The sequence below is a fragment of the Anarhichas minor genome, unplaced genomic scaffold, assembly GCF_050575085.1.
Source record: "Anarhichas minor isolate MPS153535 unplaced genomic scaffold, ASM5057508v1 ptg000102l, whole genome shotgun sequence".
In the NCBI taxonomy this organism is placed as follows: Eukaryota; Metazoa; Chordata; class Actinopteri; order Perciformes; family Anarhichadidae; genus Anarhichas; species Anarhichas minor.
The window spans coordinates 625,001-644,652 of record NW_027466548.1 but is presented as its reverse complement, the minus strand read 5'-3'; the positions used below and the strand labels follow the sequence as shown (position 1 = coordinate 644,652).

At 39.2% G+C, this 19,652-nt stretch overlaps 1 protein-coding gene and 1 long non-coding RNA gene across 3 annotated transcripts in view; both read left to right on the top strand.

The window, feature by feature from the left end:
• Positions 1-8,178: 8,178 nt before the first annotated feature.
• LOC142939554 (uncharacterized) lies at positions 8,179-9,520 on the top strand. Its single transcript, XR_012950111.1, has 2 exons — positions 8,179-8,269; positions 8,729-9,520. It is a non-coding gene; the product is annotated as an uncharacterized LOC142939554 (long non-coding RNA).
• A 1,322-nt stretch (positions 9,521-10,842) lies between these two features.
• The window catches only part of exoc3l2b (exocyst complex component 3-like 2b), a 57,846-nt gene continuing 49,036 nt past the window's right edge, over positions 10,843-19,652 (top strand). The window contains exon 1 of one of the 2 annotated variants that reach the window (XM_076082767.1): positions 10,843-11,316. The gene's annotated coding sequence lies outside the window, so the exon portion shown is untranslated. Of the gene's footprint in view, positions 11,317-16,752; positions 16,871-19,652 lie in introns of those variants that run through there. The other variant, XM_076082766.1, reaches the window with a different exon arrangement.

Sequence of the window (19,652 nt, the reverse complement as noted above, 5' to 3'; positions counted from 1 at the left end):
TGCACACAGGTATACATCCTCCCACGTGACATCACTGCACAGGCCACTCAACATGGCTTTGCTACTCATATAAGGAATATGCTCAACACTCCCACTCAAAGACATGTGTATAGCTCTCTATGGTGGTAAATAAAAACCCCAAAAATACATAACTCCAAAATAAAACATTTTGCATACTGGCAGTGTTCTAAAAACTTCAAAAACATTTACATCTGTCAGTTCACATTACTCACCAAACAAATACCCCTTGAAACTCTCAAACTTATTCTTTGTCACTGGTTTGGTAAGAACATCAGCTACCATGTTTGCAGTAGGACAGTATTCTATAGATATTTTCCCTTCTGCGTGTGCAGACCGTATAAAGTGATACTTTATATCTATGTGTTTGCTTCTCTGTCTGCATACTGGGTTCTTAGATAAAGCTATCGCCCCCTGGTTGTCCTCATATATCTTGACTGGTACATGCTGGTTACTACTATCTATTCCTCGAAGTAGTTGTACAAGGTACATACTCTCTTGAGTAGTGGCTGCAAGTGCCATATACTCTGCTTCGCAGGTAGATAATGCCACCGTTGGCTGTTTCCTACTCTTCCACGATATAACTGGACCATTCTCAGTTAAGCTGAAACAGTATCCACTTGTGCTCCTCCTATCATCCTTATCGGCTGCCCAATCAGCATCACTATATCCCTCCAGCTGTAGTAGGCTTTCCTCACATTTCTGGTAGTGTAGTTCTTGATCTATAGTACCCTTTAAGTACCTCAGTATGTGTTTTGCTGTAGCCCAATGCTGTTGCTTTGGTTCTGCTAGGTACTGAGATAGTTTACTCACAACCCAGCTCAGGTCAGGTCTGGTACATGTCATAATGTATATCAAGCTACCTACTATCTCTCTATATCCTGTCGAATCGATAACTTCACCCTCACTGTCAAAATTTAACTTTTGCTCACATGGGGTGGATCTCGGTTTGCATTCGGACATTCCAAATTTCGCTAATATTTTCTCTATGTGTCTCTTTTGAGTCATTTTGATCTCTCCCTCACTCTGTCTGAAATCGATACCTAGGAAGTGTTTAAGTGGACCCATATCTTTCATCTTAAACCTTCTCTTCAACATTTCTTTTACATCACTGAGTAAGGTGTTGTTACTCGCTGCTATGATTAAGTCATCTACCCACACTAACAGAATCACTTTCTCGTTCTCAGATTTTCTGCTGTAGACACAATGATCAGCATCATTTTGCACAAAACCATTCTCTGTAAGGTGATCATGCAGTAACATGTTCCAGTTCCGCCCGGACTGTTTTAAACCATACAATGACTTGTTGAGTTTACACACTAAGTGTTCCCCTGTTTTTGACTTGATCTCAAAACCTTCCGGTTGCTCCATATATACCTCACAGTCTATTGGAGCATGGAGGTAAGCAGTCTTCACATCCATTTGGTGTAGGGTAAGATCCTCCTGTACAGCCACCTGCATTAATGCTCGTACAGAGGTCATGTTGGCTGTCGGTGAAAAAGTCTCTTTATAATCAATCCCTTCCACTTGACTATACCCCTTTGCAACATATCTGGCTTTACAAGTCTCAGATCCATCTGGGCTCTCTTTCACTGCATATACCCAGCGACCTCCCACTGCTTGTTTGCCTCTTGGCAGTGGGGCCAGAGTGAAAGTATTATTCTCTGTCAAAGAGTTCATCTCCTCTTTCATCGCGTCAGCCCACATTTTTGACTTCTTAGAGTCCCTTGCCTCTTTAAGTGTTTTAGGTACATCATAAGCCACTCTGTAGAAATAATCTACATTTTCACTTTCGTCATTATTACACTCAGCTTTACACTGGTACTCCTTTAAGTATTCTGGAGCCTTTCTCTGTCTCATAGGGTATCTCTTTTCTCCCTCTTCTCTCTGAGTACTATCTGTCTGGGTCGGACCTGCCTCAGCAGTCTCCTCAACATTTGACTCTTTACTCTCCTTAGGCTGTCCCTGACCCTGGTTGACTATCTTCGGTGGTGTATCTCTTTTCTCAATATCTTCCCCCATGTCACAATCTGTCTGAGTCTGGCTATCTGCGCTACCTTTGGTGAGGAATTTCACCAGCCTATGTTTGAGGACTTTTCCTGTCTCGGGATAATACACGTTATATGCTGGACTATATTTGTCATAGCCTACAAGGATCCCCTTTTTGCATCTAGAATCCAGCTTTTTCTTATCCTGCTGATATACGTAGCATTCAGAGCCAAATATCTTCATGTTAGATAGGTTAGGTGTTTTTCCTGTGAAAACACGGTAAGGTGTCTGCTCTAGCCGCTTACTGTAGCACCTGTTGCGGATTTGAGCTGCTGTCTGTACAGCATACGTCCATAATTGCTTTGGGAGGTTACTCTCCAATAGCATGCATCGAGACATCTCGAATAAGGTTCTCCAACCTCTTTCGGCAGTTCCATTCTGATGAGGCGAGTAGGGTGCACTCTTCTCATGCCTTATCAAGTTACTCCTAAGTAAAGACTGGAACTCCTGCCCGGTAAACTCTGTGCCGTTATCAGACCTTATGCACTTTATCTTTCCATATGGAGCTACATCTGCTATGAATTTTTCTGTAGCTTTTGTCGTGTCACTCTTTGCTTTAATAAAGTATGGAAAAATCATCCCACTGTAATCATCAGTAAATGCTATTGCATATCTGTATCCATCTTTATCTGCTGGTTCTATCGGACCGCATAGGTCTGTGTGTACTAGCTCTAATACGGTTGTAGCTTTAGCGTCTGCCTGTCTGTTTCTGCTTTGTGTAAACTTGCCCTGTGTGCATATTTCACAGTTTTGGTTGGACTTGTCATGTTTCCCTTTTATAGACATCCCTTCAACCACCTTTTCTAATTTTGCAACATCATCAAAATTACAATGACCAAGTATCCTATGCCACGTTTGAATGTCATGACAACCATATACTTCATCAACATTTTCATCCTCTACAGTGCTAAGGTAATACAGCCTACCATACACGTCCATTTTGAACATGGTACCATCCTTGTGGACCAGCCAGTCATTACCGTCCTTGAAGCGGACCTCAGCTCCGTTGGCTGTCGCTGCTTTGACTGAAAAGATGTTTTGTGGAAACGATGGGATGTAGAGTGCTTGCTTGAGCCTCGTTTTCACCTGTCGTCCCTCGCTGTCCAGCAAGTAGACTTCGGCGTCTCCCCTCATCTTCGCCATCCCGCTCACCTTGGATCCGTCAGCGAGCTCGATCATGTGGTCCTCGGGTCTGAAGCTCTTGTCAACTGTTTTGAACTTTGTGGCGTCGTTGATCATGTGTGTTGTGGCGCCGCAGTCGACCATGAGACCCTTCTTGTTTCCTCTTTGTGCAGGACAGTCACTCATCCTGAAACAGAAAGATGTATGCTCTGCCTCTGTCTCTCCATCAGCTTTCTTCACATGGTCACGGCCTTGTCCTCGGCTGCGTCCCCTTCCTCGCTGTGGTGTGTCCCATTTTCGTTCCTCTCTTCTCACCTGGTAACCGTAAGGACATGCCCTGGCCATGTGTCCCTTTTTACCGCACGTGTAATACTCGACATCAGCCATGTCCATTTTCTTCCCTCTTCCTCTTCCTCGTGACCTCGTTGCCCCGCTAGTCTTCATCACGTTGTCTTCTTCAACATTCACGTCACTTTTCCCATATTTTTCAGTACTCTCGTAACTTCGCAGTTTTGTTTTAAACTCGCCGAAGGTTACAGTGTCACTTGTCTGAGTGATGTACACGATGAATGGCTTGTATGAATCAGGTAGTCCTTTTACTACCATAGCCATCTGAAGCCCATCACTAATATGCTCCTCTGCTCTTCTCAATGACGTGAATATAGTCTCTGCTCGAATAATATAGTCCGTGACCGTTTCATTGCTAGCCTTCTGGAGCGAGGAAAGTTCACAATACAAACTCACAACGCGGGGTTTGTCCTTTCCCGCATAGTGCTCGCGAAGAATATTCAGTGCTTTTCTTCCGTCACGTTTCGCGTCCCTCATTACCAATGACAAGCTCTTGTTGTCTAGACATTGCACTAGTTCTGCATATGCCTCACCGTTCTTTCCCTCGTCTTCCGCGAGAGCTTCTTCGTCATCCTCAGCTATCTCCGGGTCTTCCGAGATAACTTCTCTGAGGCGACGTAACTCCATGTGCGCGAGGAACCTCGTTTCCCAGAGCTCGTAATTTTTCTCATCACCGTCGAATAAAAGTCTGAACCACCTTTGGCCTGATTGACTGGGCCCATAACCTGTAGCGTTAGACATTCCTGCAGCTATCTCCGTTATTACAGTCACCAAAGTGGTTAGCTAGTAGCTCCTAGTAGCTAGCATTCACGGGAGAAAAAGGATAGACTACCATCGTCTCTTTGGTCTGGGAACTCACTGACCGTTTATTCTGCTCATGCGCACAACAGCACCCCAGTGCACACAGGTATACATCCTCCCACGTGACATCACTGCACAGGCCACTCAACATGGCTTTGCTACTCATATAAGGAATATGCTCAACACTTTCCTCAGAGCTGAAGATCTCTGGACTGCAGCCATGACTGAGAAGGGTCTGTTTGGGTTCTGGTTCTGTCTGCTGGTGGTGTTTTTCCCGCTCCAGCCCGGTCTGGCTCGGAACTTCGATCCAGAGCAGTGCCTCGTCTCCGGGAGCTACAGTCTGATCAGGCTGCCAGAGAGTAAGGATGAGATAAGCTGCCGGCAGGATTGCAGAGCAGAACCAGGCTGCCACATGGCCGTGGTGTCCAGACTGCTCAACGGCCCAGCTCAGTGTCTGCTGGTCAACTGTCTGAACCAGGGCCCACATTCACACCCTCGAGATCCCAGCGCACAGATCCTCGGCGTTTACGTCAGGGACGATGGTGAGATGGGTTCGCAGTGTCTACAGGATTCTGTTCAGAGTGTGTTCACAGGTTTTTGATGAGGACCTCTGATGGCTCTTTGTTAGTGTGATGCTTGAATTTTGTTCTGGACCGTTGGGAAGAAAAACTGAGGATCAGAAGTCTTGATAACATCCAACTTTAATGTTTCTGATTGAGATGAAACCTGCTGACTGCTGTAAAATATCTCTATTCCACAGAACAAAGGAAGTGGCTTAAATAAGGAATATTCAAGAGTTTATACAGGAAGTTGATTTACCTCAAAGACAATTGAGGACCGCTGAGTTACAGATGTCTCTTTACCAATTTAAATCTCTGTGTAAATATCTGTATCGGCCTCATGGCTCTGTGTGAAATCAGTGCTCTTCCTGGAGGCTTGGTGTCAGAAAAATACAGAAACCATGATGGTGATATTTCTGTTTGTTTCATGTATTAATGTGAGGAAAGTTAAGGTCTGTTGAAAATACACATGACACCAGGTGGATGGAAAATCACCTACTGAAGATACTAAGAGTAGCATCAGACGAAAACTCCCAATGAGGAGAATCTACCCGTCACTTACATTAATAAATACAACTTAAACAAAAGGGATATTTGCATCATGTTCTCCGACTGTTTCTCCATCGTTTGATGTCTGACTGGAGCTCTTTAAAGCACTTCTTCTGCACTGGCTTAATTTTAGCTTTCTTTTGCAGATTTTTTGTATATTTGGTAAAAACTTTGCATTGAATTCAGATGGGAATCTATGGTGCTCCAGAAGGGGGGGGGGGATATAGATGACTATCTGCAACTTAAAATGAGTCACAGAGAGGCTGATCAGGGCAGATTAACCTGCGGACGCGCTGGCCGTCAATGATTCAAAGAACAAAAGGTCGACGTACATCGGGGTCAGTTCAGCACCCTGGAAACATCCACGACGCCGGAGTGCACACACCCGGGGGAGAGATTCATAGACTTCATTCTGAGATTGGCCTCAAATATAAGATAAGTGAACTAGAAGCAACTTGAATCGAGCCAGTGCTAACTCAGTGCCTTGGTCACAGCTGGTGGCCATCTAGGATCAGGGTGTTCTTGTTTAACTTTGATACAACAAGAACACGTTCCATAGCCAGGAGGGCTGTGAAGCTCTGCAATGAAACGTGTAAGAGACCTCTTTAATATACATTTTTGGGATTTTTAAGGAAACCGAAGACCTTCCTGTCTGCTAAATAGCATGAATTTATTCCCTCCATCTTTGTCCCTCCAGATCGTTGTTATCGGCCTGTGGAGTATGGTGTAAGACCTCTAATGCGCTTCAATACTAACCCACCTGCCTCAAAGGAAAGCCGCATTCCCAACTTCTTCTTCTACAACGTGTCGAGTTGGAGCTGTGAGGGATTTCATTTCAAAGGCAGTGGGTCCAATGGGAACATATTCAGGACTGTGGAGGAGTGTGAAAGCCTCTGTGGAGATGTTAAAGGTAACACAACACATTATTCAATATATTTATTAATACATTATCAATATTAACATTGTTACTAATAAATTAACATTATTACTTAAATATTAACATTAATACTAAATTAACATTAACATTATTACTCATGCATTAGAATTATTAACATTAATATTAATACATTAACATTATTAACATTGTTACATCAATCGATGAATTGATGAATGGATCACTGGTTTCAGCTCTTGTATAAACTGTTGGGAAGTCTGATTTTATAAACTTCATATATTTTGTATGAATATAAATGCAAATATCTGTTTGTAAAGTAACTACAGCTGATGCATAACATTCAGTGACAAAAATGTAATTATTTTTTCTGTCATCTTTCTTTAGACTTTGCAAACAGCGGTCGTGGGCAGAGCACAGGTAGCTTTACATTATCTTATTCATGATTGTTAGTTATGTTATGTTGTTATGTGTAATTCACAATTCAATATTTCTGATTTGAATCCAGCAAACACAATCAGTCAACCTACTGTGGGTTTAGGTGATAATACATCTGTGTTTCCTTTAACTGTCTCATTGTCTTTACAGCAGTGATTAACATAGAGGACAGGTTATTATGTTTATTTTGTGTTGTATTTACTTGTATTTGTATCACATTTAGTCTATAGTGTTAATTAAGATGTTTAAACCAAGTACCTCACCTCCTGTAACCAGTGATGATACATGTCTTTGTATTATCATAAAACTGTATTTTACTGTTACAGCTATAGCGGACCTCATTGAGTTAACACAAACATACACAAAGTGGAATACAGAACACATTGTGACGTTCATGGAGTTCATAAATTGATTATTTTCAGGGACAAAACACATTGATGAACATCGAGGATTACACTCGTTATTGTTAGCGCAATAAAACGTTTGTGTGTAAAAAGCCAATACTTTATCAAGACAAATGTCAACAAATGTGAAACCTGTTTCAGTCGGCTCTGTCTGCAGTCTGTCGTCCACCGCCGCACGATCGGTCAAAAGCTTTTTTCAAGTTATGTTTGTAATGTTTGTGAGATGTTTTCTGTACTTTTGTTACGTCTTCTACGCACGTATTTTGTTTTGTTGCCTGACTGCAACAATTTATTGGTAAGGATGTGGTGTTCAATGATACCCGAAGAGACTTTACACAACGTTAGCGGTATAGGCAGATAAATGACATGCGAAAAGCTTAATGTATAATATTAGCATGCGGACATTTTGGAAATGTCACGACTTTTTTATGCCTTTCCATGAGATCGGGCTGAAAGCAACGCTAAAACAAGCTAGATGTAAAATCACAACAGGAGGAAACACACGAAGCAGCTGAACAGACAATAAAATGCGAAAAGAAATGAAACAACAGAGATCTAGAGTAAAATTGTACAATACAGGCAATTAATGTGGAGCAATGAAGATATATTCCTGCATCATCTGCATACATGTGAACATTCTAACAAAATGAATCAAAAATCAATTAATCAATCTTCTTTCTGCTTTATCTTTACTTGTATAACTGTCTCATCTCTATGTATATTATTATTGTTATTATTATTTTATTATTATCTGATAAATAATTCACAAATCAATATTTTTCATTTGAATCAAGTTGCTACAACGCGTCACCCTGCTGTGGATCCAGGTGAGATCACACATGTGTTTTCTGCATTATCTTTACGTGTATAACTGTCTCAGGTTATTATGTTTACTTTTTGTCATGTTTACTTCTATTTGTATCACATTCATTCTATAGTGTTAATTCATATTGTTCATTTTAACCAGGTGCCTCGGCTCCTGTAACCAGTATTCCAGCAGGTGTTCTGGTTATTGTGGGTATTCTGTTCATCATCTTCGTCATCATCATCCGGAAGTACTGCAGAGGACAGCGTCCATGTTCCAGCGGGTAAAGTTAATTCATCAGTGTGTAGCTCCTCACGTCCACTTGATGTTCTTCAGCACACATTTTTCATGTTCGCTGCTAAAAAATGTTTAATCTGCAATTTATAGTTATGATGTGATGACAGTGTGTGTACCTTTACAAATTAAGATTTTAAGAGAAAAACGTTTCTGCTCAGACACATAACCTTTGACCCTTTAAGGGGAGACAATAGAGGCAGAAACTGAATGTTTCATGCACTTGTCAAGTTTGAGATCTTGTTCTATTTTTCTTTTATAACACGTCTTCTTTTAGACAAGTAGAAATAAAACATTTATTTTACCATTAGATAATGCTAATCGACTGGGGAAGTTTCTCTACGGATTGTAAAGATTTTTGAGGCTTTGGGCTGTTTATATAAAATTGACCTTACATGAAAGTTGGCACAATAATCCTGCATTATCCTCTTTCTTTCTCTCTCTCCAGGTACAGTCTGCTGCCACATAAATAAGGAGTAATCTTTTGTGGAGTCCATGTCTGTCGAGGGGATCTCATCGAGTCCTCGACCGCAGTGAAGTAGTAGTAGTGATAGTTTTTATCAAACAAACAGGAGGAAATAGCGTCTTTATTAGGGACTATTTTCTGCGGTGGATTAATCCACATTTGTGGCTCTAGTGAGTGTTTGTGTCAACAGGAAGGTGTGTTTAGGATTGAGTTAAATTAAACTACAGTGTGTGTGTGTTTGTGTGTGTGTGTGTTCGTGGTGATGAGTTAACGCGTCTCTATCTTTAATGCTTATGATATTAGCATGCTAACACGCTAAACCAGGCTAGCATTGTCGTCACTGCTTGTTTGTTTCTGCATTTAGACTCAGACACAGTTTGTCAATGATAACATTAATACTTCTGAATAAGTTAAAACTTTTTGCCACTATTTCATTCTTTTTTTTTTTGTGTTCAGTTTGTTGTTTTGTTGGTGAAGCTGCTGCTACAGAGGAGGACTCTTACAAATATCATGTATACTGTATACGGTTGATTTACTGAATTATTTTGTTTGGCTATGTTTAGTTGATTTTACGTTACTGATCATTTGTTGAATTCTGAATCGTCTTGATTGTAAAATTCTGAGAGTGAAAAGTGAAGTATGATTCATCGTTCGTCTTTAAGGCTTCGGTAGTAAACAACAGGCAAAGTGCTGCAACACATGTATTTCATTTTGATTAAAGGCATTCCATTTTAAAGCTTTTATACTTATAATAAAATAATTGTTCCAAAAGTTTATTGTGTTGTTTGTTTATGATCCTGTGAGCTTTGGTTGATCTTTGGACTTCTTGTGACATGATAACATCTTGTGATGATTTTTCTGATTCTGGATACATTTTAACAGATTAACAAACAAGCAAAACAAAGTGTTGACTAAATGTAATTTGCACCTTTATTAATAATCTTTATTTAGCACGAAAAAAGTAGAATATCTGAATCCCACATTTACCATCACAACCAACAAACGGACATCAGAATAGTGAAGTATTTGCATCAATCATATTCAAATGTATAACACAATCTGGTGTCTGGTGTGTTACATTGTAATAAAGCTTTCACATGATGTCTGAACTCAAACCATCTCACAAACACTGACGCAATCCAGTTGGAAGCTCCAAATTGTTCAATATTAAACAAATACATGAACAATTATAAAACAATATATATTTTCGCAGAGATTTATGTAAAAATGTATAGTTATGGTTAACGGAAGAGGAAATGATTACTTTTAAATTAAACTTTTAGCAAAAACAAATGCATTTTGTTCATATTATTGTTATTGTTTTATGTCCAATAAACAATAAATCTGTTGAGCGGAGCTGCAGATTGTATATGAGGGGAGGCTGACTGCTGACCCCAAAATCTATCATCATATTTTGATGGAAGGAAATCTCAACCCTGAGACACGACAGACACTTTAAATTTAAATGGGAACTCAAAATAACTTAAACAAACTTGTTTAAAACTGAAACCAGAGGTTTCTCTGTGAGGTGTAACGCTGCCCTCTACTGTCTGCTAGAAACACATGAATAATTGTTATGCAGAGTCACGTCATGGATAATTAAATTTCCCCCTGGGGATGAATAAAGTATACATCTATCTATCTATCTATCTATCTATCTATCTATCTATCTATCTATCTATCTATCTATCTATCTATCTATCTATCTATCCATCCATCCATCCATCCATCCATCCATCCATCCATCCATCCATCCATCCATCCATCCATCCATCCATCCATCCATCCATCCATCCATCCATCTATCTATGCAGAGTGACATCATGGCTCATTAATATGCAGAGTGCATTCTGGATACATAAATAATAATATCAGCAAACCTTAAATCTCCACCAGGGGGCGCTGCTGCTGTAGCGGCAACCCGACCAATCATTAAGGCCAGGGTGTGGTGTGTGTGTGTGTGTGGTGTGTGTGTGTGTGTGTGTGTCTGTTTGTGTCTGTGCTGGGGGTCATTGGTTGGGGGGGGAGGAAGAGGAAAAGATGACAATTTCCTGCTGCAGCTAGAAAATAAAACAAACAGGAAATAAGGAGCAGAACTCTCAGAGCTCGACGAGGAGCGAGTAGAGACGAGTAGAACCACAGGGAGCAGAACCCAGATGACTGAGGGACAGTAGAACCCAGTAGAACCTGACAAACAGAACATCAAGTGGAGCAGAGTAGGAAGGAACCTGCAGCCGACATTCAAGAGCAAGTCAATAGAAGAGAGCTGACCTGAGGACAGTAGAACCCAGTAGAACTCTGTACAACCCTCTGTAGAAGCAACAGAACAATAATAGAACACAGATAAAAACACCAAGGCTGCGACTCACTGTGGAGCTCAAACAACCGGCAACCGGCTCACTGAAACACACGTGCACACACACACACACACACACACACACACACACACACACACACACACACACACACACACACACACACACACACACACGCACACACTGTGGTAGAGATGTCACAGTCTTGAGGAAAAGTCCTGGATTATTTTTTTTATTTTAGAAAAACAAAAAAAGGTAAGAGCTGCTTGTTTAATCTCTGTTTCTGTGTGTGTGTGTGTATGTGTGTGTGTAATTACTGATGCTATGGGGACACTTTCTTAATTTAGTGATAAGTTAATAAGTTAATTAAGTTTTTATTATTTGCACATTCAGTATATGTAACAGCATGAACTCATTAACTGACAAACTGTAACTTTCATAATAAATATTATGACGTTTGACTTTACAAGTGAACAGTGTTCATACAGGCGCTAAATGAGACGAGCCCAGAAACAAACAGGTTTGAGAGGACTTGGAGACGTTGTGGGGACTCATCCTCAGATTGGGGGCAAACACACGGTCCCCACAACGTTACATTATCGGGTTAGGAGTTTAAGTTTAAGATGGATCTCTTCAGAATGAATGTAAGTCAATGACCTCAAAAGTGCTTGAAGCAAGTGTGTGTGTGTAAGTGTGTGTGTGTGTGCGTGCGTGAATTTCCTTTACTTGCTACAGAGTGAGGACCTAAACACAGAGTGGCTTCTTCAAAGGCCTGTTTGAGGATTAAGACTTTGTTTTAAAGTTCAGGTTAGAGTGAGGTTCATGTAGTCGTGATGGTTAAGGTCATTGTAAGGAGCTAAGGAATGCATTATGTAAATGAGAGTCCTCACAAAGATAGCGGTACAGGAGTGTGTGTGTGTGTGTGTGTGTGTGTGTGTGTGTGTGTGTGTTCAGGTAGCTCAACTCACAGTGACGTGTTGACAGACTGAAATGAGTCAAAATGATGATTTTGACTCCAGTGTTCCATTTTTTAATTCCATGAATCATAATTTGTATTCACCAAGTGATCCTGGTGTCTCCACCTGTTATGTGGACTGTATGTGTTAGTGTGCGTTTTTGCAAACTGAAGAACAAACAGCATTAACTTATTATTTGTGCTAAGCTAAGCTAAACTGGCCACTCAGTGATGAAAATGATCTGAAATACCTGAAGAAGAACAAAAGATATAGCACTGTTCCTTTAAACCAGCAGTCTGACATCCTGCTCAGTACATTAAAGTATCTACTATGTTTCCAGTGTGTGCGTGTGTGTGTGTGTGTGTGTTGACAGATTTATACAGTTAGGGTTGATTCCAGGTAATCAATACCCGATCACATCCAAATCTTGATTTACTGATGTGCCTCTTACTGGGAAGTCACGCCGTGATGAAGCCCAGTGCATGCTGGGTGGAAGTAATTATGATGTAATCGACACAGTCAGACGCGACTTCCTGTTTCAGGACGATAACCACTCTGGTTCTTGATTGTATTCATTCATTATTAAGGTGTAACGTTTTAAACTTTAACAGAACAAATTTAAGAGATTGAGTTTTGAGGGATACTTGAGATAAATAATGAATAAAAACTCGATATGTGTCGGACTGTGTAGTGAAAAGTAAATCAGTTTCTTCAGGACAGTTTAAAAGAAGAAGAATTTGCAGTTTAATGATTTGTCTTCTCAGAGCGTTGAGTTGCGTTTCTGTCTCATGTGAAACCAGTGACAGCAGCAGAATAACTGTATAAACTTCTCTTTCTTTGACCCACTGACCGCATGAAACTCTCTCTCTTTTTATATATCTGCTGACTCAGCGGCACAACTTTCATGTCAACACTTTGACAGCTCAAAGGTTTTTACTGAGGAGTGATTATTGAAACTATAACACAGAAGATCTTCTATCGATTGAAAGGATGGAGCCAAAGTTTATTACTCATACCCGTTTTTTACAACACACAACATAGTAAACAAATTTCCGAAAGTGTTGAACATTATATGATATATTTATATTATTAACATTTTTATTACATTATTTATATACAAGTTTCTTTGTATCAGTGTAGACTGACTGTATGTTTGTATCTGTGTAGACTGACTGTATGTTTGTATCTGTGTAGACTGACTGTATGTTTGTATCTGTGTAGACTCACTGTATGTTTGTATCTGTGTAGACTGACTGTATGTTTGTATCTGTGTAGACTGACTGTATGTTTGTATCTGTGTAGACTGACTGTATGTTTGTATCTGTGTAGACTCACTGTATGTTTGTATCTGTGTAGACTGACTGTATGTTTGTATTAGTGTAGACTGACTGTATGTTTGTATCAGTGTAGACTGACTGTATGTTTGTATCTGTGTAGACTGACTGTATGTTTGTATCTGTGTAGACTGACTGTATGTTTGTATCAGTGTAGACTGACTGTATGTTTGTATCTGTGTAGACTCACTGTATGTTTGTATCTGTGTAGACTGACTGTATGTTTGTATCAGTGTAGACTGACTGTATGTTTGTATCAGTGTAGACTGACTGTATGTTTGTATCAGTGTAGACTCACTGTATGTTTGTATCTGTGTAGACTGACTGTATGTTTGTATCAGTGTAGACTCACTGTATGTTTGTATCTGTGTAGACTGACTGTATGTTTGTATTAGTGTAGACTGACTGTATGTTTGTATCAGTGTAGACTGACTGTATGTTTGTATCAGTGTAGACTGACTGTATGTTTGTATTAGTTTAGACTGACTGTATGTTTGTATTAGTGTAGACTCACTGTATGTTTGTATCTGTGTAGACTGACTGTATGTTTGTATCTGTGTAGACTGACTGTATGTTTGTATCAGTGTAGACTGACTGTATGTTTGTATTAGTGTAGACTGACTGTATGTATGTATCAGTGTAGACTGACTGTATGTTTGTATCAGTGTAGACTGACTGTATGTTTGTATCAGTGTAGACTGACTGTATGTTTGTATTAGTGTAGACTGACTGTATGTTTGTATCAGTGTAGACTGACTGTATGTTTGTATCTGTGTAGACTGACTGTATGTTTGTATTAATGTAGACTGACTGTATGTTTGTATTAATGTAGACTGACTGTATGTTTGTATCGGTGTAGACTGACTGTATGTTTGTATCAGTGTAGACTGACTGTATGTTTGTATCTGTGTAGACTGACTGTATGTTTGTATTAATGTAGACTGACTGTATGTTTGTATTAATGTAGACTGACTGTATGTTTGTATCGGTGTAGACTGACTGTATGTTTGTATCAGTGTAGACTGACTGTATGTTTGTATCTGTGTAGACTGACTGTATGTTTGTATTAATGTAGACTGACTGTATGTTTGTATTAATGTGGACTGACTGTATGTTTGTATCGGTGTAGACTGACTGTATGTTTGTATCTGTGTAGACTGACTGTATGTTTGTATCGGTGTAGAAAGAAGATGGGTGTGATGTAAAGACTGACACAGAAAGACCTCCACATGTCCTCTGTCATTAATGGACATGATAAGCTCGGAGACAGACGGGCGGCCATGTTGGAAAACAGCCTGTCTGTAATCATGTGATTAAATATCTGTGTATTTAAATTAAGCGGAAAAGGACCAACATCAGTCAGTAAATGATCAACTGTGTGTGTGTGTGTCTGTGTTAAAAGTAGAGTTAATGAGTATTGTGTCAGCTCTTTTGTGAGGTGTGTGTGTTTACCAGCTGACTGACCGATGACTCCCAGCTACAGGAATGTTCACACACACACACACACACACACACACACACACACACACACACACACACACACACACACACACACACACACACACGCACACACACCGTAATAATGTCCTTGTTGAATGAAAAGTGACAGATTTTTTTTTCTGCTCGGGGAAATGATTCGTAGACAAGAGACAGGAAGTAGTTTGATATTGAAATAGAAAGTCAGGGACTCGATCCAGACCTGGACCCAGGAGGGACTTGTGTTTCCTGTTGGAGCTCAGGGGTCCGTGTGCAGACGATACTGGAGCCAGAGGACTGAGGTCATTGAAGCTGCTGCACTTCTTCTTGAAACCAGCGGTGGAAGAAGTACAATTACTCTGTTACATGTAAAATCATGCATTTAAAATCTCACTGCAGTAAAAGTACAAAAGTATCAACATCAAAATATACTTAAAGTACCAAGAGTAAAAATGACTGATTATTCAGAATAATAAATATTGTATTGTTGATACATTAAGGACTTTATATGCAGCTGGTATTTGATCTATAATAATACATCATCATTTTATGTTATTTCATTTAATTACTGGAATCTGTTAAAAGTAATTAAAGCCGTGTTAAATGCAGTGAAAAGTACAATATGTACCTCTGAGAGAGTTGAAGTATAAAGTAGCAGAGAATGGAAATACTGCAGTAAAGTACAAGTACCTCAACATTTCAATCGTCTCATTTTTCTCTCTGCTCAGAAACTACTGAAAGTACTTTGTTTTTGATATTTAAGAATCCAGTGGAAGTAAAACATTTTCCCGCCAAAATTAGTGTATTATTTGCCATTTTTTAAACGCAGGAAAACCAGAGCAGCTTTTCTTGTCTTTCTTCTGGTGAGTCACGTTCGATGTTAACGAACCTGCTGGAAAAAACGGATAAATAAACCGGTAAAATGTAACGCTGGTTACGTCTTTATTTTATACCTGTTACACATAAATAAGTGTCCACCGGGTGTCGTGAGTCCATCACACCGAACAGAGCTGAAAAAACCTCCTAAAGTCAGACGGAAAGAAGCTTTATTGTAATCATCACTTTCAAGGTGAATAAACAAGAATCCAGATGTCTGTTGTCTCGTAGCAGCTGCAGAAATAACACGATAAAAGTGATTAAATCAAAATGCAAAACATGTATTAACAGTCATGATATAGGCTCTGGCTATTTCCTGGAGGCAGCAGCTACGTCTGAGTGCAGACCTGCTGTCAATCAAACTCACAACAATCACTCGTTCATTTCTTCTGCATTCTGATGCATTTAATAAACTGGTGTTGATTATTAACTTAATCACCAGAATGCTGCAGCTTCATTCATCCATCGCGTTCATTGAAATAGTGAGTAAATAAAACCCTCTGTACCTGAACCACACACGGTGCGTTCAAGTACACAAACTACCAAAATATTTAGTCAATATTTAGATTTACTATGTCATAAAACAATACCAGCAGGCTTTTATGGCTATTCTTACCCACAATCCTTTGCAGCAGCAGATATATGAGCAAGAGGGTGAAAGTTCAAGGTGCCATGTTCTGAGGAAGTAGTTTGTCATGATTGAACGGATACTTCATGTAACAGTGTGTACTTTGTGTACTTTGTGAAGGCAGCTGCAGTGTGAAGTAAAAGTACAAAGAAAACGTTTCTGAAGATCAATAAAGAATCAATATTTTAGTTTTTTTTAGGTCAAATGAATCCTCTTCAATGTCAACCACCATCCACATCAATAAAGTTTTATTTTCAACAGGTTTTAATGAATAAAGTTAGACTTAAAGGAGAAGGTTAAGAATCCCACTGCAGCTGAACCCACCTTAATATTTCACTTAGCGTTTTGATTCTTATATTTCCGAGCGGCCCTGAACGCAGCACGGTAACCCTCCGGTGAGTGAGTCTCTGAGGCTTCAGTCGCTGCTGATCCGCTTCTCTCTCCAGTAACTCCTCTCTGCCGTGTCCGCCGCTTGTGACGCTTGAGCCGGGCTTGTGATGAGAGTTTGACCCGCTGATCCTCCAGCATGAGTTCCCGCCGTGAGTACAACATGTAAAGATGTTTAAGAACGTGACATGTTGAGAGGAAATATGGTTTCAACCTGAAACTAAAGAGTTATTTTACATCAAATGTTCAGAATCACAGAAATGATTTAGGTCTTTATTAAAAAGCTGCAAAAAGCATTATAGAAGTAATTCATATTCTGGAGAAATAGTTTATAAAATAGTGAGAAATGAGTGAAAAATGTCCGTTTTCTGAATCTCAAGGTGAAACGTTCAAATGTCTAAAACCCCCAAAATATACAGAAATAAATCAACTATTTAATTTTTTTTTTTATTAAAGCTTAGAATACTGCGTCATTAAGAAGTTTTTAAGCAAAAAAAAGAGTGAAATGAAGAATGGAGGTCTCCTATTGTCTCCTATTGTCTCCTATTGTCTCCTATTGTCTCCTATTGTCTCTTATTGTCTCCTATTGTCTCCTATTGTCTCCTATTGTCTCTTATTGTCTCCTATTGTCTCCTATTGTCTCCTATTGTCTCTTATTGTCTCTTATTGTCTCATATTGTCTCTTATTGTCTCATATTGTCTCTTATTGTCTCCTATTGTCTCCTATTGTCTCTTATTGTCTCTTATTGTCTCATATTGTCTCTTATTGTCTCCTATTGTCTCTTATTGTCTCATATTGTCACTTATTGTCTCTTATTGTCTCCTATTGTCTCTTATTGTCTCATATTGTCTCTTATTGTCTCTTATTGTCTCCTATTGTCTCCTATTGTCTCTTATTGTCTCTTATTGTCTCATATTGTCTCTTATTGTCTCTTATTGTCTCCTATTGTCTCTTATTGTCTCATATTGTCACTTATTGTCTCTTATTGTCTCCTATTGTCTCTTATTGTCTCCTATTGTCTCTTATTGTCTCTTATTGTCTCCTATTGTCTCTTATTGTCTCATTGATTCAGATGTCTTTTCAGTGGAGAAGTTGCGTTTGAGGTTGCAGGAAATGTCACTGAATAACTGAGTCTGTGTCGAAAAATGTTTTGTCCTGTCTGTCCTCAGAGACAGTTTGTTGTGACAGGTTGTTGTCCACAGAGACAGTTTGTTGTGACAGGTTGTTGTCCACAGAGACAGTTTGTTCCTCCTCTTCCTCCTCTTCTTTCTCTTGAATGAAACTAAATGATTCATAATAAAATCGATCCGTCACATTTGAACTTTGACGTCTTCACTATAGTTTAATATTAACAAACGTTTCTCAACGTGTTCATGAAGAACTCGTTTCCTCACAGAAGAAGAAGAAGTGTTTATTACGTCACTAAATGATTTATAGAATTAGAAAAGGAACATGAAGTGACCTACAGTCTGTACTGTGTCTGAACGCATCACAAAGTAGTTTTATATTCATGTGCAGACAGAACCACCTACTGGGAACCAGGTCTCCTTACCGCTGGACCAGAACCTGGGAGATCTGGTTTCATTGTGAGAGGAGACAGGTGCTTTTATTTTGAAACAGGAAACCAGAACATAAACATAAAAACATGATTTAGTGTTTATTTGTAGGCTGCAGCTGACGATTGTTTGATGAAGGCAAGAAAAGTTTATTTGAATTTCAACAGCAAGATGATTCATTCAAGCATCAAAACATCAAAACATCAAACAGAAGAAAATGAGATTTAAAAACAATTAAGAAACATTAAAAACATTCATTAAAACAGCAAAAAGCTGTGTAAGAAATAAATACAGCAGTGACATGCAGAAATGTATTAATATCCTTGAATGTGGTTCAATTAAAGGAAGCAAACAGAAACGTCTTCAATGTTGATTTAAAGGAGCTGCAGATGAAGATGAATTATTAATAAATCAGATTAACAGAAGAGCAGCAGATCCTCAGTTGCGTGTTAAAGTGAGACGTTCATGTCATTCTGACCTCAGGTCAGTGAGTCTGTCTCTCTGTCTCTCTGTCTGTCTCTCTCTCTGTCTCTCTGTCTGTCTGTCTCTCTGTCTGAGTGGACAGTTTGTACTTATTGACAGGCAGATGCATTGTGGGTAACCATGACCTGGGGCGACTGTGGCTCAGTGGTAGAATCAGGGTCGTCCTTCAATCAGAGGGTCGGCGGTTCGATCCCCGGGTCCACTAGTCCATGTTGATGTGTCCTTGAGCAAGGCACTGAACCCTGTGCCTACGGGTTAGTTCGTCCTGATGTCTGTCTGTAAACTCTTCTCAACAACATTGAATATTTAATATTACAATTAATTTACAACTGATTATGTACTGACGGGTCTCATTGATCGGCCTCAGAGACGAAGTCGGCTGGTTTCTGATCATAAATATAAATATAAATATCATAAATATCATAGATATAAATATCATAAATATCATAAATATCATAAATATCATAAATATAAATATCATAAATATAAATATCATAAATATCATAAATATCATAAATATCATAAATATCATAAATATAAATATCATAAATATCATAGATATAAATATCATAGATATAAATATCATAAATATCATAAATATAAATATCATAAATATAAATATCATAAATATCACCTCTGATTGATGAGTTGTTTGTTCTTGAGCAGATATTAATACTGTAAACATTGAGGGTTTTATTTGTCGTCTTCATCTGATCTCTGATCAGTCACCTCGATGGACGATGTAATTAATGAATCAGAGGAGCTGATTGGCTGATGGGACTTTGGAGCCACTAAAGTGTCTCTGGTCAATCATCTACTGATCACTCGTCTGATCTCAGACCAGGTTCACGTCTACACACACAGATAACATTCATGTCTCCTATTGATCGGTGT